Raw genomic sequence first — 24,361 nt, forward strand, 5'->3', positions numbered from 1 at the left:
TACAAAAAATTATGCTTCTATAACCATACTCTTCTGGTTTACTTTATAGCAAAAGATGATAAAATAAACATTTTTGTCTTTAAAATATTTAATGGTTACAGAGTCAGGTCTGAGCCCTGAGTCACATCCCTTAAGATACCTCAAGAGGTAACACTGAATATATTTATTGGTACACTTTGAATATAGTTATTATAACAAGTGTTAATTCATGTAACTCAGCCAAAATCCACTTCACATTTCTACTTCCCAGGAAAAATACTTAAGAAACTTTGTCAAATATCTGACATAATAGATAGACAATGTTTACATTATGTTATCCAAATTTCTTATTTAAAATGTTACTATAAAAATAACTAGATTAATTTCACAGGATGAATTCTTATTCATGGCCAGTCTATAATTATAACTTACAATAACCAAAATATTGCCTATGGGTTCATAATCAATGGGTTAAATATGGCACACAGACTCACAGAAGAGAATCTCTATGGTCACTCAGGCAATGAACAACCAATAGCTGGTGTGGCAAATGCTGTCATTTACCCAAAATGTGTTTCCCTTTTTCCTTAACTGTAACTAACTTAATTTTACGACTTCCCTGGCAGTTAAACATTGTCGTATAACTGAGTTCTAACTGTGAAATGTAAGCAGAAGCAATGTCTGCTACAGGGGAGCCGAATCTTTTAAGAAGAGAAATGTCCCCCTTACTCTTTCAATTCTGGGTGGCAATGATGATTAGTAGGGCTCTGGGAATGGCAGAGCCACATCGTGGATACATTGTGTGCCTGAATCACACATTGAGGACAATAATCTACCAGTGAGAAAAATTTACTCTTTAGAGTTGGAGAGATCATCGGTGTTATGTGAGCATACCCTCATGCTGGCTCACGGGTAGGGCGGAAGCTTGAATCATTCAATTTGGAGCTGTCATTACAGAAATGAAGTTAACCCAAGTGACACAATTTTAATCCTTTATATAGTCACACAATTTTAATCTTTTTTATATCTTCTCTACCAAAAGACTTTTGGCCATCCTTAAAGAGTTTATGGATAGAATTCTTAATTCCCTAAGGTATACATTTAATCAAAGCCCTGATTATGAGAAAAAAATTTGTTACTTCAAAAAATGTTCACAGAAAGATTTTCTGATTTTTTTTCCTTCTTTCGCACATCAACTCTTTCCTTGTCTAGTAACAAAAATTATTTAATAAATAAAGTTATCTTTCACTTCTTGTGTGGTGTTTCAGGGTCAAGCTGAAAAATTGCTGATTGTTTAGATGGAAGTAAAGCAATGGCAGTAGGTTCTGAACTTGTAGTGCACACTATCCTAGAATCCCATATACAAGGATTATGTTCTATGTCTCACTCAGTGAAGCTGTTGATAATTTATGCTATTTTCTAAAATAGGACATAGCAGTTTGGAGCCTATGCCAGCATTTCTGGGCACTGTGGGAGATGGTCTATGAGATGCTAATTGACTTCCCTCCTCTCATAAATACATAGTTTTTCTGACCATAGCACAAACCAGAGAATATCCTCTTCAGGCTATCCAAAATCAGAGGAGCTCCTCTAGAGGAAACCGACATGGCAAGCCATCTTCAATTTCAAAATCAACTTAGAACTTCTCAGAACTTCCCACCAGATAAAGCCTGAACCCCAATTCCAGCATACCCCCAAGAGGTGAGATATTAAGGGAAAGGGGTATTGTAAATTGTCTTTCAATCTTTGCTTGCCCAAACAACCTATAAACTGCACTCTGGCTCATAAAAGCAAGCTGTTGACATGACTGAGTTGTCTTCGTAATTAATTATATTTGAAATTCCTCCTTTAACCTATTGCACTTATTCTTGGTATTCCATTTGCATGGTTTTCTGACTGCCCCTGTATTATGGCCTTTGTACTGGAGCTTCAGTACATCACTCTGGGTTTGTTATGTTGTAAAACGTGCACTAGTCTTTCCTAGTTTCTCAGAAAACAGTGCTACTCACTTTTTCTGCAGGTTTTTTTTTTTTTTTAAGATTTTATTTATTTATTTAACAGAGAGAGAGAGATCACAAGTAAGCAGAGTCAGGCAGAGAGAGAGTGGGAAGCAGGCTCCCCCTCTCTGCCTGAGAGCCTGATGCGGGGCCTGATCCCAGGACCCCGAGACCATGACCTGAGCCTAAGGCAGAGGCTTAACCCATTGAGCCACCCAGGCGCCCCTTCTGCTGGCTTTTTAATTCTTCAGTGACGTGAGAGACCTCTGCTTCTTCATGTTACAAAAAGTCCCTCCTTATCTCTCAACCCTACCTCACATAATGCTGTTATTGGTATTAAATTGTCCTACACACTGTTCACACTAACAGCTAATCTCCCAAATAATCAGCCTTATTGCTTGTTAGAATTTAACTTCTATTGCTTTCTCCAACATCCAATGAATCCTTTGGCTGCAAACAGTTTCATTGGCTGTTCTCCCCCACAATGTGGATAAATCTTGAAAACGTTAAACAAACTGAAAGAAGTCAGGCTTGATTTTGAATGATTCCACTTATAATGAAGTATCAAGAATAGATCAGTCCATAGAGACAGGAAGCAGATCAGTGATTGTCAGAGGTTGGAGGAATGGAGATGACAGTTTAATGTGTACAAGATTTCCTTCTGCCATGATAAAAATGTTTTGGAACTAGATGGAGAGGACAGTTTCACAAACAATGAATATGCTAAATGCCACTGAATTATACATCATAAAATGGTTCATTTTATCTTATTTGAATTTTACCTCAATAAAAGTTACTAGAAAGGAAAAAATAAAAATTTTAATATGATGACTTCCTAAGGTCTCTTCCATCTGATATTTACATTGCTACTTTCCTCATCTCTTTCAAGTCATTACTCAAATAACGGTTTCCCTAATTAATCTATCAGAAAGTGTAATCTTCCTATTAATAGTGCTCATCCTCCTTCCTTGTTTCATTTTTCTACTTAGCACTTATCTTCATCTAATGTACTATGTTTTTCTTTAATTATACTGTTAATTAGCAATCCTCCTTTACTAGAAAGTTGGCTACATGAGATGAGAGGGTTTTTTTTTTCAACTTTTGTAACTCTTAAAAAAATGCCTGGAACTGAGGTGCTTAATGGATATTTATTTAAGAAGTAAATAAAAAAAGAAAGAAAGAAAATGAATGAATGAATGAACCCCATATGTCATTTTTATATGTGTTGCTATAGTCTGTTTATTCAGTTGGATCATTTCAATATGTGTCCTAGAGCACATGCATTTTTATTTAACCCATTCATCTATATCTTCTGAGGATTTTAGGTCATCTTCTTATCTGTGCTGGAGTCAAGGTGAGGTAGTCAAGTGAACTGAGGTTTTAGAATCACTGAGATATAGATTTGAATCTCAGTTCACAGATGTAGCCATGTGAGTTACAATTACTTTAATAATTTCCTCTATGGTTCTGTTGCTTCAACTGTAAATATGTGTATTAGTCAGAGTTCTCCCAAGAACAAAACCAATAGATCTCCCAATATATATGAATTGAAACTATCTAGACTGATAGTGGTTGTATCATGTTTTATTAAAATGTTGATTAATTATCTATTTCTAAACCAACATAGAAATAACTAGATTAAAATAATCACATTTGCCTGCTCTCAATGGTCTGGTAATTTCTACTGTTTTCACCATTATTCAGTGATTATTTGCCATGGTCAAACAATTAATTTGTAGCTACTTTCAGTATAATGGGATGTAATTATTCTTAGCCAAGAGACTTGATTTTGTAAAGAGAAGCTAAGGTTATCCTATAATCACTATTTCATCTTAAATTTCAATTCATTCTTACAAATGCTTTCTATAAACATCTTTTCTAGAAAAAACTGAAGGGACTAGGAGCTGGCAGATTTTGCAACTGCAATCTTATTCATAAACATTAAGCCATCAGCCTGAAGCAGTGATCCAACTGTTCTTACATCATTTAGTTCTAAATATATTTAATAAAGCAGTCTTTGCAATCATTAGTAATTATCAATGCTCATATAATAAAATCAGTTCTATTGAAGCTTAGGACCTACCAATATTATTCTTAAAATTCTGTGATAAATTCCTCATTATGCTTTAATGTTCCTCATTTCCATCTTGGGTAAGTACTCCCTCACCCTTTAATTTTCTCATAACTCAAGTGCAGCTGTACTAACTTTTAAAATACACCTCCATTTCTTCTTCTTCACTAAGGTTATACATAATTGCACAGAGAGATATAGGTTTTATAGGGCTTTCCAGACTGCCTGAGATATTGACAATTTCAGCGGTATGAAATAAATAACTTGTATCTGAATTTTTAAAAACCTGTTTTCCTAAACTTTAGGGTCCATGAGTCATTATGATATGTCCTCATTTGCATGGCTACCATAAATGTGATGATGGTGTGATAATGGTTATTCTCTCCCAAATGCTGTCATTCCCTCTTCACCAACTACTTCCTTTTTGCTTTTATTCCTCCCTTGAGATCGTTTGAGAAACCATTTCACTAGAGTATACATTCTAGTTTCCACATTATAGTTGATAAACCTCAATATTTTATTTTTTAAAGTAAAATAATGGACTGCATGACTTTATCCTAATCCTCAGAAAATATATAATTGCCGTTAAGAAAGTTAAATTTAAAATAAATCAATGACCTCCAGAACTACTTAGAAGATCTTTGTGCATCAAAACCACAGTGAGATCTCACCTCACGCCAGTCAGAAGGGCTAAAATTAACCAGTCCAGAAATAAGAGGTGTTGGCAAGGATGTGGAGAAAGGGGAACACTCTTACATTGTTGGTGGGAATGCAAGCTGGTGAAGCCACTCTGGAAAACAGTATGGAGGTTCCTCAAAAAGTTGAAAATAGAGCTACCCTATGACCCAATAATCGCACTACTGGGTATTTAACCTAAAGATACAAATGTAGTGATCCAAAGGGGCATGTGTACCCAAATGTTTATAGCAGCAATGTTCACAATAGCCAAACTATGGAAAGAGTGTAAATGTCCATCAATAGATGAATGGATAAAGAAGTTGTAGTATATGTATAAATACACACACACACACACACACACACACACACACACACAATGGAATATTATGCAACCATAAAAATGAAATCTTGCCATTTGCAATGATGTGGATGAAACTAGAGGGTATTATGCTAATGAAATAAGTCAATCACAGAAAGACAATTTTCTTTTCTTTTTTTTTTTAAGATTTTATTTATTTGACAGAGAGAGAGAGATCACAAGTAGGTGGAGAGGCAGGCAGAGAGAGAGAGAGAGGAGGAAGCAGGCTCCCCACTGAGCAGAGAGCCTAATACGGGGCTTGATCCCAGGACCCTGGGATCATGACCTAAGCTGAAGGCAGAGGTTTTAACCCACTGAGCCACCCAGGTGCCCCCAGAAAGACAATTTTCATATGATCTCTTTGATATGAGGAATTTGAGAGGCAGGGTGGGAGGTCATTGGGGAAAAGGGAAGAAAAATGAAACAAGATGGGACCAGGGAGGGAGACAACCCATAAGGGACTCTTAATCTCAGGAAACAAACTAAGGGTTGCTGGAGGGGAGGGGGGATGGTAGGGATGGGGTAGCTTGGTGATGGACACTGGGGAGGGTATGTGCTATGGTGAGTCCTGTGAATTGTGTAAGACTGATGATTCACAGACCTGTACCCCTAAAACAAATAATACATTACATGTTAATTTAAAAATTAATAAATTAAATTAAATTTTAAGAAAGTATGTATTTGAAAATTGGGCCTGTAATGTTCTGTCTATAAATATTAGTAAAACAAAAGCTTTAAGAGTTAAAAAAAAAAAGATCTTTGTGCTAATATTCAGTATTTAGAACACTATTGTAGTCATATTTGCCATACTCAGAAAAATAAATCTTTCAGCCATATGAGAAATTAGCTTGATTATTTAGTTTTGGCCAAACAAAACCTGTCAAACAATTTATGAATATATAGAGTCTCCTTATAACCATAGTGCCTTGCCTGGGAGTAAATTTTGTAATCTGTGTTTTGAAAATATTAGTCTTATCCTCTTTTCTTTTTTTTTTTTTTAAAGATTTTATTTATTTATTTGTCAGAGAGAGAGGGAGGGAGAGCGAGCACAGGCAGACAGAGTGGCAGGCAGAGGCAGAGGGAGAAGCAGGCTCCCCGCCGAGCAAGGAGCCCGATGTGGGACTCGATCCCAAAGACGCTGGGATCATGACCTGAGCCGAAGGCAGCTGCTTAACCAACTGAGCCACCCAGGCGTCCCTAGTCTTATTCTCTTGAAGGCATAGTTGTTTAAAGTCTTTGCCCACAATAAAATCACTTACTTTCATCTCTTCACTGAATCTTCTGTAAACATTAAATCAGCTACTGGAATTATAGAATGTCCATATTCTATACTATATTTTACTCTTGGGTTTGAGATGTAATTTTAATTGAATATCTCCTTGATAACAGTCTGCTGCTCCAATCACACTTTCTTTTGTATCTATTTTATTGTTGTTACTTTTCTCTGTTACTGTTTTTTAAACCAAGATCTTGAGCAGTATCTTTGCTCTTTATGCATTAAATATACATGCATGGGAGCATGTTCAAATTACCTTTGTAAAAGAAATAGGAGATCAAACTTTATATACTTCAGGCTTAGGTATTACTAAAGAAAAGCATTGCCAAGAGAAGCATTCCTTTTGAAAGAGATCATCACCCTGACCTCTGTAATGCCTCTGCAATCTGTATAATTAAGATAATGGTTTCATAATCCTGTTTAAGAAGTTGAATCAACACTTTGCTGCCTCCTGAAACTTTCTACATTATTTGCAGCTATTGAAAGTTCTCTCTTTTATGAAAGTCTTCTCTCCTAATTTCTCTCAATTTTTAATATCTGATTTTCCTCCAACATTTACTTCATTCCTCCTCCTGACTTTCTTCCTCTAGTCATCTCTTACATTTTCTATTCCCAAGTCTTTGCCCTTGGCATTCATTTTTATTATATGTATCTATCTTCCTGGGTGAACTCATGTACAATATGGCTTTTGGTACCATGTAAATGCTGACAAATCTCAGAGTATGATCACCAACTAAATCATACCTGTTGAGTGTCATACCAAAAGTCCAAACACATGGGCACCTGAAAGGAAAATATTTATGATATGTTCCTGTCTTCCTGTTCTCCTTATCTCAGTGAATGAAATCACTCAGACAAGACCACTCCCAGTCTCCCTGATCTCATTCATCCCATTATTTTCAATAAGCCCCAGAGTTAAAGATTCTACATTCTTAGGTTTTTTTTTTCTTTTTTAATATCCATTCTCTTCTCTCAATTTCAACTGTCATTACCCTCATTTAGGACTTACCAGTTTTACCTGAACAACTGGAATAACTTCCTAATAAATTCCATACCCATTCTTATGCTTCTTTCCACACTAGAGTCAGGGTGATCTTCCTATAATGTTCATTGTAAAACCATTTCCCTGTTTACAGTTCTTCAGTGGATTATTTTAGGCTCAAATGCCTTAACATTGAGCCAAAGGTGTTTCATGTTCTGGTAGGTACTGACTTCCACAGTTTTGTCTCCTGCCAATTCTTCATGTGTTCCCTCTTCCTCTTCTTCACAAAACTCACATATTTCCCTGGAAAGGACTACTACTGGGGAAGCATGTCATTCTGCACTGTTCTTTCCTCTCTTTGTCTACTAACTGATGACATACACACATATTTCTTGGATAGTCAGACAAGCTCCCTAATGTGTGTGTGTGAGGTGTGCATAGTTGTGTGTGTCCGTGTTATGCATTTAAGTCATATTTCTCATATTCCATATTTATGTAAATAACTTTTTGTGCATAACTCTTTCATTTGTGACACTCACCTATATATCCATGATTATTCCTACTATCTTTTAAATAGTCTGAGGGCAGACTGTCCCACTTTTTTTTCCTCCAGCGGGGGTCAAACAAAGTATATTACAAGAGACCATAAACATGTATTATTTGAAGAAAATAAGTAAAACTGTGAAGAATAAAAAATTAGAAACTCAGAATTTATTGTGATATATCATAACTAAATATTTCCTGCATGTAAGTAAATAAGATAGTTTGATTCTCTTGTCGCAGAAATATACCACCAGAAATGTTGCTGGTGTTTTAATTCTGAGCTTTCATAACCATTGATACATGGTGCAGCTACTGACAGTAATATTCTCAGACAATTAAATAATTTACCTATACTTGAAATCCTTAGTATATGTGGTCTCTATCTTCTTTCCCTGTCAGGTTGTCCTCTCTCCTTCCCATGACATCCTGTGATACCAATAGGGAGAACTTCCTTCGTCCATTGGAGCTCAGTTGCTCAACCAGTCTTCCCTCTTCTGAGTCTCCTCAATGACTTGCCACTAATCCTCACTTTGATAATGTGACTTTAAAAACGCTAATCTATTCCCATTGTTATTGCAGATTATATTTAGGGTCCACAATTTGAATAATATTTTATCCTGATAACATTCTCAGAAAGTTACTTGTTTCTTCACAAGAATCTTGTCTGAGGACAAGCTAAGAATTTTTCCAGATTTACATAAGCCTTCCAGACAACCTTTATTGTTGCTGTTGTCCTTCACTGTAAAATCATACTACATAGCAATGTTTTTGCCATCGCCTGTTGTGTCAGAGAATGCTGGTGTTTACCAATATTCATATTTCTCCTCTTCTTCCTATGCACACAAACTATAATTCCCAGCTCTTATGCAATTACATGGTCCTTTTTAAGTTTCAGCCAAGGAAAAGGAAGTGAACCTGAGTATACCACTTCCAGGGCTGGCCTCTGAAACACCTTGCTCCAACCTCCTCGCTCTACCATCTCTCATCTCTCAGCAAATCCTGCTAGGACCCAAGCACCTGGAAGAATCCTGGGCATCTTGAGCACCCTACCTCATTGCCATTTGCACTATGCTGTGTATCAAAAAGAGAGCTTTCTGGTTTCAAGGAATGACATTTGAGGATATTAAGAATAACTGTTGTTACTTTTTCATAATCTATACAACTAAATGCAAACCTATAGCCTTTCATTCTAAGGAGAATGTGATGAGCCACTCATTTTGGTTTCCCCATTTCCACAATATTCATTATCCTGAGTAACTTTATTGCATTCCAAATTTCTTAATATTTTTTACAACAATAATATCACATCATTTTTCTTCAGGAAACTCCTCCTGAGGCCAAAGGCAGGATTTATAATCTCATAAACTGAACTACGTCCTAAATTCCTCTCTCTAATAACAAATGCTTATCCTCACTAAATATATCCATTCATTCACTTAGGTCTTAAATCCCTCTTTATATATATAGTTTTTCATATCATGATTCTTGGCTTTACATTCCTAATGAGCTTCATCATCATGCTGGGCCACTTCCTATCACTCTTATCTTCAATCTCCCTGTGATGCTGCCTTTCTTCTACTTCCATCTGAACACACTCTCAACCTGGATCTCTCTAATAACATTCTCCATCTTCTGAGCTGCTGAGCTTTCTTGGAGAAAATCACATAACTCTGCCAGGTGAGGCAGATTTATAGTTTCCAATTTCAGTTGTGTCCTCAAAACCTTTTACTCAAATCCTTTTACTCAAATGACTGAGTTTGATAGCCCTGACCTGTGCAATGGTGTGAGCACAGCTCTCCCTTCCACAGCATCTTGTTCCTGCTTCGGGCCACTCGAAGGAGACCTTTGCACAACTGTAGTCCCCATGCTGTATTACTCCACGCTCCCATCACTCCTTCAGCTCCCACTTGTCCACACCTGTTTTACACAAAGTCACTCATGGAAGTCTTGCCACTGCAAGTCGCCACTCTGAAATGTTCTGAGTATTTCTCTTCCTTACAGTCAGAATCATGTAAAGTTCTCCCTCGTGGCAGAAGAAAAGGGTTTCATCTCAGTGTATAATTGTATGTGGTCACCTGGACACCAAAGTAGCTGGACTTTCAGCCAGAGACATGCACAGTTTTTCTATGCAATCCTGAGAACCTGCGGCCTTCACCCCTTGATGGTAGCTGCTCAAGTTTCTTTCCTGGAGCCATAGAGGAAATAGACATGTCATCATCTACCCTATAATCACTCTTTTCTCCTGCCAGGTTTTTCTCCAACAAAAATATCTTTTTGACTACTATACAAAAAAACAGACAACTGTATACAACAGATACAAGGTGTGCAGAGGTAGATTAATGTTGAGTAATCCACTTCAGGAGCCAAATATTCTGTTACTTTCTCCATGTCCTCTCACTTTGCATTCTCCTTGGCCAATTTAGGAATGAAGAACATTCTATCCAAGCCTTCAGATAAGAATACTATTTGGTATACAAGCCTACACAGAAAAAACAACAACAAAAAAAGTTTCTCCATGCATTCATTCAAGAAACATAAATTCATGCATTCGTACATTCATTCATTCAAGAGTATGTGTGTTTTTTTTAAAGATTGAATTTGTTTGAGAGAGAGGGAAGATGAGCAAGGGAGGAGAAGAGGAAGAAGCAGACTCCCTGCTGAGTGAGGAGCCCAACACGGGGCTCAGTACCAGAACCCCGAGATCATGACCTGAGCCCAAGGCAGATGCTTAACTAACTGAGTCACCTAGGTGCCTCAGGAAGTATGTTTTTAAATGCTTATTTTCTGTCTCCAAGGTACGCTCAATGTAGGGAAGGGCCAGTTTGATAGGGAAATAAGTACAATGAAGTATTAAAATTGCTATGATAAAATTGGGTATAATATAAAATGGAGTCACAGAGGAAAGTGAATAATTTGAGATGAAAAACAAAAGTTCCTTAGAGGAAATGATATATGAGAAGTTTGAATTTGATTATGTAAGTAGTGGTTATCTTTCCAACTAAGATTATTGTAAGCACTAAAGTTTATGAAAGATATAGAATCATTTTGACAAATTCCCAAAAAAGTAAAATGCAACAGCTTCTTTTTTTCTATACAGATGTGTATATACATAATTGATGAGAAGGTTAAGAGCCTCTAATTAAGATGGACCATCTTCACATTCTGTTCTTATTCTTACTCTCCCATGGACTGGTCCTACCACATTTATGCAGTAAGTATAATCTGACCATAGCTTTTTTTTTTTTTTTTTTTTTTATTCAGTATAGCTCTCTGTTCAACCTCCCTGTATCTCACCTTACTTGAATTTAAACTTTATTATTTTAATTAAAGACATCTAGAGAGTACCTACTTATGTTCAAGGCACTATGCTGTATGCCGTGGTTGAGAAGGCAAAAGGTATGTATGTTGATAAACAAGGTTTGGTCTTTACCCACAATCAGTTTATACTAGAAGGAAAAGGGCAGAATATTATCTGAGTGAGACAGACCTTCTTCATTTATTGTTTCCAAAAAGACAACACTGATGTTTTGTTTTAAAGACCACTTTTTAAGTTTTGTTTCAGCCAAAAGATGTTAATGATTCTCTACTTGAAGATAGTAGTTAAGGCCAAATAGGAGTGAAATTAATAAAGAATATTAAAACAGCATACTTTAGGAAAAAATAGCATGGTTTTGTAGAGATTGCAGCCCTAGATTTGTTATTGACAATAAGATATATATGATCGTTTAGAGCAATACCACTTCAAGTATTTTTATGTAAGAGGAAACAAAAACTTGTCAAGAATTGCTAAAAAGGAATAAAATTCAGGTTATTAACTTCCAAGTGAAAGGAAGTCTCTTTGCTTTTTTGTAATTGCTTTTTTTGATTGTTATTTATTTGGATAATGGGCCAGCTCTGCGTCGAGATGCCACAAACAGATAACAAGCACCCAGAAGCTACAAAGCTACTTTATTCCCATCATAGTTATAGGTCTCCTGTGTAGGTCATTAAGGTTTAAACAGCACATTTCTTTAGTGAAGGTCATCATTCTATACTTTGTTGAGTAAACAGAGGCATAGTAAATAGTATGAGACAAAAGGGATTAATAAAATATTTAGGGCTTTCACACATGTAGAAAGAGCAGAGGCTGTGCAGACAAATCCTGGCGCTGCTGCTGGAGGGTCGTGGAAACAGTCACAAAAGACAGCCTGCATAACTGAAGGAGATGGTTTTTGAAAGTTTGCAGGGAAAACACCACAATTCTGAATCATTTGCATACTATCCTACACACTATATTAACTTGCAACAGTAAAGTTGGAAATTGCTGATATATCTGAGTAACAGCCATATTTGGTCATTAGTATCTCTTAAGAATATAATGACTTCTTCCTACTCCTGCTTTTCATATCAAAACTTGGGGCCATCCAACTGGCAAATACTAATCTTGGAACCATTGAGGGAAGAAAATTCTAAGAAATATATTACAAGAAAGGAGAGTGATGTGGAGTTTATTAAAGAACAAGAACTAGTTTTTTTTTAAAGACATTATTTATTTATTTGACACAGAGAGATAGTGAGAGAGGGAACCCAAACAGGGGGACTGGGAGAGGGAGAAGGAGTCTTGCCACTGAGAAGGGAGCCCAGTGCAGGACTTGATCCCAGGACTCTGGGATCATGACCTGAGCCTAAGGCAGGTGCCCAAACACTGAGCCACCCAGGCACCCCAAAATATCTAGTGTTTTAAACAGGACTTGATATTTGCTATCCTAAGACATTGTTATCCAGTATTTTTATAATAGTAAATAAATAATCTGATTATGATTTCAATTATGATAATTTAGCAGTTTTATAATTTAATTTGAAATTTTAGAGTAATGAAGAATATTAAGCTTTCATTTCCTAATATAATCTAAAACACTGAAAACACTAAATTGAAATCTCCTATTATTTATGAAAAGTTGTTTTTCTTCAGCTAGTCACAATGAAATAATGTCAAAAGAATTTTATTAGGTTAATAATATGATGAAAAATATTGCTTCTACCACTAATTATGTTATCTTAAGAATGTACTCATTTTTCTGTAAAATCAAAATATACTATCGTTTCTATTCTCAATTTTTCATGAGAAGATAAAGTCTTTATTAAAAAGAAAGAAAGAATCTATGAGATGCACAGTACCAATGCTTCTATGTTGTATTTATCATTTACGTACATACATGTATGTGGGAGAGAAATCTCACACTGTCTCTGTCACACACACACACACACACACAGGTGGAGTAAACTTTTATCCAAGTTGGTTACTAAATCTATCAATAGAAATTCTATATTCACAGCAACACAATTTTCTTATTAAACACCATGATTTTCTCTTTCTGAGCCAAATCCAATATCTCGAACTACTGAAAAATGCTTTTTTCTTATTACTGCCAATATTCCCAGAATTAAAGCACTGACGCTTTTCTTAAAATAATTCTGCCTTCTGGGCAACAGGCACTTTTTAACATTAAATATGAAAAAAATTGGTTTTGTAGCTGCTGTTTTATTGTGTGTAGACCTATGTTAAGATACTTTTTAAATTAGGGGCGCCTGGGTGGCTCAGTGGGTTAAGCCGCTGCCTTTGGCTCAGGTCATGATCTCAGAGTCCTGGGATCGAGCCCTACATCGGGCTCTCTGCTCAGCAGGGAGCCTGCTTCCTCCTCTCTCTCTGCCTGCCTCTCTGCCTGCTTGTGATCTCTGTCTGTCAAATAAATAAATAAAATCTTTAAAAAAAAAAAAGATACTTTTTAAATTAAATGTCAAATCCAGATTGACATAGGAAACACAGCAGTGCTTGATATTTGATGAGAAGCTGTCAGCTTGCCTCTCTCCCTGTCAAATTGCCAGTCGCTTCCTCAAGACTAATTAAGTGATGATGGCAAGCAGAGTTCCATACAGAAAGGTCTCAGTCCTATATGGTGTGTATGTGCATGTATGTGTATGTGGTCAGAGTGGGTATGAGACAAGTTATTTTTTATTTGGAAATTGAATTCCATCCTCTTAATTATTAAGGTTATTTTAGGAACATTTCTTATAGGTGAGTCAATAATTCAGAAATACCATTCAGAGTTAGGCATGAAAAGGCAAGTTGAATTCCTTCTCAGTAGTAGTTTCCATGAAAAATCACATCTTTGAACGTTAGGCTATCGTTTTGAGGAAAGTTTTTATTCTGTTATTTGCCACGGCAATAGTCTATTTTAATATTGCTAAGCCTGTCATTTTATTTCATTTTTACTGAATACCAGTACTAGAAACATGTCAGTATTTTTGTGTGTAGGTATGCACATAGCTGTGTGTAGCCAGAACACAGAAAGGAATTGGTAGTCAGCATGTTGTGACCTTAATTTTACATTATTAAATATACACACACAAACACACACACACCCCCCTCATTTTAAGTGGTCATATATTTCTTAGGAAATTACATAATAATTAGTCTTTCAGTAATTGGAGGCAATTACCTAAATATTTGAAGCTCTTTACCTCACCCTTAATGAAAACAAAACCTAAAACCTGAAAACAAACAAACAAAAAAAAAGACACCATATTGTATTATTCCCAACATAGGGCTCAAAAGGCATAGAATCAGGGGAGCATGCACTTGATTCACATCTGGCCGTGGCAGTGTCAGGCAGCTGTGCCCAGGGTCTGGACCCCTCCTTGCACCATGTCCTTGGGTGCAGGTGTTAATGCCTGGAACTCGTTTCTGTTTTCTCATTCTTCCTGCCCTCCAGACATCGCATGCTAATCACTTCACTTTGTATCAACATTTTTCTTTTCTAACTAAGCCGGTTTTTCTTTCTGTTTCTTGAAATTGGAGAACTTTGACTCAAAGATCCTTTGTAAAGCTATATTCTTAGATACAGGCTAACTTAAAATTGTTTTATCTTCCTGTTAAATTGAAACTTTAATCATCGTGCTGTTTTCATATAGGTAGCCAGTATTACTTTTTTCCTTAAAGTATCTTTTGTCTGTTAGGAATATAGCTACAACCACTTTTGTGCAGAATTTATGTATAAATATAAATTTATGTACACATCTATGTGTGTGTGTTGTATAAGTGTGCGTGTGTTCTTGGATTTCAAGGTTTTTCATTCTTTATATTTTACATGAGCTTCTTTTGAACAGTGTAAAGATGAGTATACATATTTTTTATTTAGTCTGATACTCTCTTTGTTGGAAGATTTGAGCCTTTTAGATTTAAGCTGACTACGGCTAATTTTAATTTTTTTTTTATTTATAGTGCTGTTTTATGTTTTCTGTGGGTCTTGTTTAATTTTTATTTTTCTATCTTTCCTTTCTTTTCTCTCTTTGAATTACTTTTTTCATTCTCTTTCATTTTTCCTTTTGAGTGAAGTGATGACTTAATAATTATTTAACAAAATTCTACTTGTTAACAAACACCCTGAAACTCTCTTTGTACATACCCACCCTTAATATTTTTAGAGCCCAGTGCAGGAATACACTTGGAGACTCCTGGTGCTCCTCTTCCCTCCTACATTTCTGACCTCCAAGGCTCCTAAGTACCTGGGTGTGGACACCTTGTCCACATGACTGTACTCTGTTCAAAATCCCACCCATCTCTTCAAAGAGCCATCTTTTGGCTCCTCCTCAAGCTTGGGAGAGCAGCAAGAGTTAGAGCAGAATTTTCATTCAGCCAGTGGCAGGTAAGACTGGGGATGTGTCCTGCACAGGCCTAAAAAGCAACATGAAGCTATTATTGTGCAGAATTCTGGGATTCTAGATCCATATAGCATAATCTGTAAGGAAATGGGTGTTGGGCTCCGGTAGGCCTATCCTCAGTTCCACAGAGATTCACATCCTTGTCAGTTAGTTAACATCATAAGGAGACCCAGGAAAAACAAAAACAAAAACAAAAACATAACAATACAAAACAAAAAAAGACAAAGCCAAGAGCTCAGGGAAGAAGTCAGAGTTGACTTCAAGTGTCCTAAGAGTGGTACTATTTCTCCGTGAAAAATATTTTTACAGATACAGACTCCTAGCTTGACAATTTCTGTCAGTACAGAGATTTACATACGATATCATCACTGTAAAGAATCAATTCTTCTCAGAGTGTCCACTTTCTGTTCCCAATTTCTCCTTCTGTTCTAGCAATTTTTTTTTTTTTTTTTTTACTTTTAAAGTTTAACATTTTAATTGGAAACAGTTGATATGGCCCATTCAGTGGAAGCTCAGATAAGGAAAGTACAATAAACAGAATGAAATATCACACAGAAGTCTGTTCTAGCAATTTTTAAGACCATCTTCATGCATTGAGTTTTCTAAAGTGACACTAGATTATGAGTTGGCATGTCTATGCATATGTGTATGTGTGCTTTGTTTTAATTCTGTTTGAAATTTATTAGGCTTGCTGGATGTGAAGATATGTGTTGTTTGACAGTTCTGGAAATTTTCCAGCTATTACCTTTAAAATATGCTGTTTTCGGGGCGCCTGGGTGGCTCAGTGGGTTAAGCCGCTGCCTTCAGCTCAGGTCATGATCTCAGGGTCCTGGGATCGAGTCCCGCATCGGGCTCTCTGCTCAGCAGGGAGCCTGCTTCTCTCTCTCTCTCTCTCTCTCTCTCTCTCTCTCTCTGCCTGCCTCTCCATCTACTTGTGATCTCTCTGTCAAATAAATAAATAAAATCTTTAAAAAAAAATAAATAAAATAAAAAATAAAAAATAAAATATGCTGTTTTCTCTTGCGTCTCTTTCTGGAACTCCTGTTAAATACACATTAAACCTTCTCATTATAGCATTTATATTCTCTGTTTCCTTGTGTTATTTTGGCATAAATTTTTGACATCTCCTTTAGTTTTATTTGTTTCTAATTTGTTGTCTGTTTCATTTAAGTTTTATATTTTCCTTGTTATATATATAATTCTTCTTGAGTTTCTATTTTCTATCCAAGTATGCTACATCACATTTTTTAGTTTTCTGTTTCCTGAAAATATGTTGGAGCTCACGTTATTTCTTTTAACATACTAATCATAGTTTTTAAATCTCTGGTATTTAGTACAAGAAATCTGTCAACAGTATATAAAAAGTCTTTCTCTTCATCTACCATATGTTTATGATGCTTTGTTTTCTTGTGTGGTTATTATTTGATTTATTGTGAGGTGCTTTCTTTGTAAAATAATGTGTGGCAATTATTTAAATAATGTTCTGGAAAACTGAATAAAAGAATTTCCTTTTGCTAAATAATTTAGCCAATTTAATGTCTCCAATTCTTACCTCAGACTGTACATTTTGTTGAACCACACAGAAGAGAGTTCTCAGAAATAGACCCTGTTGGTTTTAATGATTTACTTAAACATTTGCCTTGGTAAAGACATATTCTGTCCATTCCTAGAAATGCTATTTGGTGTTTTTAAGGATTCTTCCATTGGCCCTTTCATATTTTTTTTTCCTTTTACCTATCCATCCACAGAGATTTCATGAATCCTTGACCATTTTCCCTCTACATATTCATTTTTGAGATTTCAACCCACAATATGACTTCAAGTATCATCTATATAATGATTACTTTTCCAAAGTATATCTTTCCAAAGAGCTCTCCACCTGAGGTCTTTCTCCTCATTTCCAGTCTAGTATGTTTTGATAATATTGATACTCTCTATTTTGATATTTTTTGTTGTTTCAAGAGCACCTCAGTTCAAAGGATCTAAAACCCAATTGATGTTAGTCCACAAACTTATTTCTCCCCCTGCATTTTCTATCTCAGAAAACAGTATCTTCGGCGGCTAATTTATCCAAACCAGAGAGTCGAAAGAAGACATTGATAAGAAATTACTCTAAGATCAGTATAGAGTTATTAGCATAATAGTCAAGGTCTTCCTTTCCTCCCTCTTCTGTGCTGTATATTCTAACAATATTGCTAGTGCTCAAGACATTCATGCCCTCTGGCATTCTGAGCCTTTCCATGTACTCTTCTCCTTCTGCAAAATGTGCACCCCACTATTGGAACTAACTTCTGTGCTTTCCTACAGTTATCATCATCGTCATCAGCTCTTTGACGTTCTTCCTTAAACCATTTAGATGAGACTAGTTTCTTCTAGAGCATGAAAAACCCACCTAATTACATTGCTTACCTTACATCACCAAACCTGCTTGATAACTCATCTCTTTCAGTGAGTGACTGTGTTTCCTCATGGTTGATGCAGGCCTGAGCATCCTGTTGGCCACAGAAGGCACTCAGTTAACATTTGCTGAGTTGAGAGTTGAATTACACTTTTATACCAAGTACAATCAATAAAATAAATAATTTAAGTGTCATCTTCGACAGGTCATCATACTGTATGCTGTGGAATTTAAGGCATAGAATGAAGAATAAGATCTCTGTTCTCAAGGGGTTATAATTTTATTGGCCATAAATTACCTAAACCTATTATGACTGTAAGCAGATAAAGATAATGAACAATGTTGTTCACTATTGTCAAGTATGTATTGCAGGAAACAATTCACATAGGAGATCATTGGAGCATTTATCCTAATAAGTCCTTGAAATTTTATCATACCTGTCTTCTGCTAAACCCTAATGAAGCCCAATTTCTTGCCTGCAAATAATATCATTTCCATGATAAATAAGAATAACCTTATCCAATTTGAAAAATAAACAAGCATTTGGAAACAGATACATTCATTTGCACAAATATTTTCAGTTTCTTTCACATACTTACCGTTTAGTGAGAGAAGTAGTGATCAAATTATGGAATTTAAGGCAGCATGGTAACTGTAATGATGCCCCTAATCAGAATGTAATAATATATAATAGTCAGAAATAGCTTGAATAGCTATAAAGATTTGACATATTTGATGTTATAATAATGTATGGAATCTGGAGAATAACATAAAACAAATCTAAATATAATCATTCAAAAATGCCATTTAAATTTTGTTATTTTTTTCTGATATCAACAATCATTTAAATCTTTTAACCTCTCTATTATATGTATTTTAGTTAATAAAACAGATTTCAAGAATGATAACAAAAATGGAGAATTTAAGTCTTCATTATTTGTGAATAATTTTATCTCATAAATTTTCATATATAGATTAACTTCACCACAACCTTACATAACAGTCAGGTTATTATTATTATTATTGTTGTTGTTGTTGTTGTTGTTATTGTTGTTGTTATTATTATTATTTCTGATATTTTAAAATAATGTAATAAAAAACAGAAATTAAATAATGAGGAAATCTTAGGAACTTCAAAATTTTAAGGCTATTGTCATAATCACCAAGAGGTTTAATTCTAGTGCAGAAACTAAAACATTTTGTTATATATATATCATTTTGACATATATCTCAAAATCAATGTAAATATAGTGAAACATTTCTTAGAAGTTTTCTAACATGGTTAAAATATATCTTAAGTGAAATGCATGGGAATAACTAAAAAGGGAAGGTTTTTTTTTTCCCCTTCTTTATATTTTATTGTTTAAAATGAGAACAATTGATTTAAATTATTTCAGTCAATACTGAAATTGCTTTTTTATGTAAAACATGCCCCAATACATGCCAACTACTTTTCTTTTTAGAATAATTTAGAAGAAAACATTATTAGGCAGCTAGCTCAATATTTTGAAAAGGCATGGTAATGTCATTCTCTAAGCCTGCCTATAGGCAGCAGGAAGGCAAGCGTTGTCGTTGTTTTTTTTTTTTCTTTTTTCCCTTAAAAACCTTGAAAACAGATGTGAATGAATAGCTTTTCCCCAGGAAGCAAAATCCATCTCTGAGAACTTCACAGGATGCGTGCTGCTGGCCAGCAGCACTGCACGTTTAAAAAGCCGCTGAGTTGGAGGTCATCCTGATAACACCGCCCCAGCGGAGAACGAGTTGGCACTTCACTTTAGATTTCCCTGCCAGAGCCTATTCCTGTGTAACACTTTCATTTGACCCACTCATGGTTTCTTCTCTCCAAGGTTTAAAACCAAGATCAAGTATATCTCTTTAATAATGTCACATTCCAAAGAGGGACTCCAGTGAGGGGACTGTTAAAGGGCTTAGTTATTCACATAAGGACCATCATGCAGGGAGATAATAAATAATGTAGTACAGAGATGCCGCCATCGGGGCACCAAGGATTAATTCAAACAGATGTCACAAAATTTCATAGGAAGTTTGAAGTGGATATACGTGATTCCATTTCTGATTTACAAATATTCTCATATTATCAACTATTCTCTCATAATCATCATTAAACTTCGGATGTGCCTATGTTTTGGTAAATTGAGTATGTGTTTCCCATGTGATGTATCACACTGAATTGTCTCCAGTCTGATCTATTTTAGTGGGCTAGTTGTTTCCTTTAGACTTCACCAACCAGCTCATTCTAACAGCATTCTGTCAATGACTTATATTCAAAAAGTGTAACTTCAGAAGTTGTTGACTCCTTCAAGTTCTCCCTCCTCTCTCCCATACCTAATCACAGCCACTCTCATAAGATGCTTCTGGCTGTTCTTGCCTCTACCATTCCCACCTTGCCATAGATCAGCACATAATGCTGCCCTGTGCAAGGTTCTGTGCCATTTGCACCGCTACCCTTTCACCCAGGGCACCGATTCTCCGTGAGACTGGGGCATTCAGCTCTCCCACCACCCTGAACACACCGCACCTCCTGTCCACACTGCAGCCCAAGACTCACCCAGTAGCAATGCCAGGCTTACTGACTTTATTCTTCTGAACAACTAGTCAAGACTGTGTTGAAATCAAGACTGTGTTGAAATCATACGTTATTTCGCCCATCGCTTACCTCTGCATTGCTGTCGGAGCCTTTCTTGGGAATGATGCACACTCCGCCACTGTATTTGTCTTTCTAAGGAAATTTTTGACACTCTGCTTGTCTAGACAGCTTCTGAATATCGTACTGTGGCTGATTCTCAAGCTGTACATACCACTTAACTACAGCCTGTCGCTGGATATGTTGTTTATCATTAGCTCCTCACTGCCTACCACCAAATCTGGAAAATGCCCAAGAAATATTTGAGGAATGCTTACTGAGACTCGCTTTTCTTCTAAAGAAAAAGGTAGACTTTTTGGCCTAAAGTTTAGGTTAGCTAGAACAGTTCTTTGTTTTACAGGACTTTGTGACCACCAAAATTGGAGCTAGTTCAAGTAACAGGCATGCCATCTGACCTGGAATGAATGTTCCATGTGACACTTAGGCACTCTGGTTACCTAAGGTAACTTCCCAGAGCTTCATTGAAACCTTCCCTTGCTGGCTTTTTTTCTTGTAATCTTTTGGACATCTTTCTCTGTCTAACCAATCACATGATTTTGTCAGACATGTTATGTAAGTGTGTTACATAAAGCTATTCCTAGTTTATGTTGTTTTTTTCTCTACTAATGTGTATGTATGTGATAGAGTGTAACTAATAGGTTATTTTCAAATGGGAAAATTGCTTTCAAAATACGTCCTTTTTGTTAAAATATAAGAATATTTAAAAAGTCAGCCTCCAAAATATAGTAATATTAGGTGTTTAAGCAGGGTTAATGAATGAGTTTTGGGATGTTTTAATAGGAATTAGCATTACTGACAGGAATAATGAAATTGATTAAAAACATCAGCAGGCCCTTCTCTTCTTGGTGTGAATTTTCAAAAAAGTATACTTTCTTTTCTTTCCTTTTTTTTTTAAATTTTAACTTATCATGAGCTCTGCTTAGTCCTAGCCATGATAATTGAATGGAAAGATAGAAACTTCAATTAAAAAGAAAACACAGCTCAGATTTCCTGTTTTCTCAGAATCAGATGAACACCTGGTGCCTTTGAAATCCATTATATTATTTGAATTTGTTGGAAAATAAGGATGGAGAGAAAAAAAAAATAGGACCAAGAGGCAAAAAGAAAGTCAAAAAAGATATCTGTACATTATGGCTAGAGATATATTACTTTCAAATATATTTTCACTATCTCCTGATGATTTTCACAAATGCATGCGGCATTTGCTGAAATTCAGCTTCTTGGCATTTTTTTTAAACTATTTAACATTTTTTCCTCTAAAATTTATAGATTTGTTTACAGTTTTGACTGTGCTATGTATAGGTTGGATATTTTAAAATTTGCTGTAGGTATCTTAAAGATATGAGAGCTAAACCAAAAAAAAAAAAATGACCTTGTAAATGTACATTTTGTTGTTTAATATAGGTTTTAATCACTGATATGATAAACATAAAATTTCCAGATATTAGATTTCACTGAGTTTCAGCAGGCCTATATTAATTTTACTTCTAACTTGGAATGTGGTGACATATATAAAAATTCCAGCAAAGATTCTGTGGTTAAAAATATTGTGTAGGTTCTGAGTTAGTAGTTGCTTGGATTAAGCTATTTTCTGATAAGAGTTTAAAGGTATCCGGTGGTTGGTTGCTTGAATTTCTCTGAATAAATGGCCTAGCAAGGTAAAATGTTTAAACCCATGGAAATCTAGAATTGTGTTTCAAAAAAATAAAACTTTAAAATCCTATAATGTGACACATATTTGCTCATATGAGTAATGGTTATGTGTTGCATCAATAGAAAGAATTTAAGAGGACTCTCATGCATCTAAAGTACTCCTAGGATTTTGAAAAGTGTGGAATGTATGCTAATAGAAGCAATCAGTTTTGCTTAGTTGAATAAATTATATTTGCACACATTTCACAACCCTTTTAATGGCAACTTGTTGTTTGGGGATAATTACCCTCTGTTAAGGTTGACAAGTTCCTTAATTGACAGAAATAGACATCCACCCAGCCCTTACAAAATGATACTAGTTGTTTGTCAATATGTCAACCAAAGAGAGAGGTCAACTGTAAATACTTAATTCAATGTCTTCTCCATTTGAATAGATTTTAATTTTCATTTCTGGGAGAAAAAAAAATCACTTAAGTTAGAACAACACATATTGGAGGGGAAAAAAAGGAAAAGGATCAACTAACACCATCCCTTAAAAATTTTTATACTACTACCACCGCTCAGATTTTAATGGTCATAATGGTAAATCTAATACCTACTATAATGCAATAATATAGGATAAAGTCAAGGAGATATATACATCTCCTTATACGTGTCTGTTGTATACAGATGTTTCAAAGGTTGCCTGAAAATATGCAAACTGGAGATTAAAAGTGATCAGGAAAGCATATTTGTATATGCATTTCTTTGGTGGACTCATGTAACTGGGCTTTTCTCTTGCAGCTGTCATCCTCCATTCTGTCATATCTTTTTCAGCATACAAATATATAGATATTCCTAATATCTTTCAACCTAAAAAGAATTACAAAAATAACAACAAAACCAACTCTTGACTCCATGTCCATCTTTGCTTATTGCATAAGAGGATATATTATTCTTTTCCTCTCCTCTGTTCTTCACAGAGACGTTCGTTACAAAAAGTATTTGTGATAGCATATTACACATCCTTACCCCCCATTCTCTCTTTAATCCATTCCACTAGGGCTCCTCTCATCCCATAATTCCACTGAAACTGATCTTGCCATTGTCTCCAGTGACCTAAATGTTGCCTAGTTCAGGCTTTATTATTTCTAATCTTAAGAAACTTGATTGATCAATAGTATTGGCTAAAACTGATACCTTCATTCTCTTATTATACTTTCATTTGGGGCTCCATGACATTGTTTACTTTTTTTTTTTTTTTTTTTTGCCTATGGCATCAACCATTACTCGGGTTTGGCTTCTGTGATGGTTCCTTGCCTTAGTCGTTTTCATCATTTTAAATAGCATTGTTCTTCTTGTTCTTTAGCATTACAAAACTGCTTTTCAGGATGTGGATCAAATATCATATCTTTTATTCATGTGCACATTAAAAATAAAATTCTGATCCATGTATTGAAGATTTTTAAAGTAGCTTCATATTTGGAAGCGGTACCAGCTTAATTCCTAGAAAAAGCACTGAAGTTTCAGAGTTTGGCAAATCACAAGCATCATTAGGTTGATGCTGCAGGACTCTCAGATATTTCCAAAGAAAAGTCCAATGTTTGGAACACAGCTTTCATTTAAGTAGCTTAAAAACAAAATATCAAAGTTTACATATGTTAGTTTTTGTAAGACATAGGTAGCCCAGTAAATAATGTATACTCTGCCACAGATTGAGTTCATTGTCAGTGAACACATTTTTAACTGTGTGCATCCACTGTATTAGGTATTGTACTAGATGTTAAGTTTACCTTAGTAATTTAAAGACTTGGGGCACCTGGTTGGTTCAGTCAGTAGAGCATGGGACTCTAATTTCAAGATTGTGAGGTCAAGCCCCACGTTGGGCATGGAACCCACTTAAAATAAATAAATAAATAAATAAATAAATAAATAAATATCTTAAAGCAAAACAAAACAAAAAACAAACAAATAAAAAAACTCACAACCCCAGACCTCAGACTGGTATGGGAAACCAGCAATAAATTAATAATTAATACTTCAAACTGGAAAGGGGTATAAAAGAGAAAGGAAGTCAATAT

At 35.4% G+C, this 24,361-nt stretch overlaps 1 long non-coding RNA gene across 1 annotated transcript in view; it reads left to right on the forward strand.

Moving 5' to 3' along the window:
• LOC125093314 (uncharacterized) overlaps nt 1–24,361 on the forward strand; it is a 46,413-nt gene that overhangs the window by 11,587 nt on the left and 10,465 nt on the right. Inside the window, exon 2 of the long non-coding RNA XR_007125204.1 lies at nt 10,982–11,095. This is a non-coding gene — a long non-coding RNA (uncharacterized LOC125093314). The remainder of the gene's footprint in view (nt 1–10,981; nt 11,096–24,361) is intronic.

Source organism: Lutra lutra, chromosome 2, assembly GCF_902655055.1.
Source record: "Lutra lutra chromosome 2, mLutLut1.2, whole genome shotgun sequence".
NCBI classification, from domain to species: domain Eukaryota; kingdom Metazoa; phylum Chordata; class Mammalia; order Carnivora; family Mustelidae; genus Lutra; species Lutra lutra.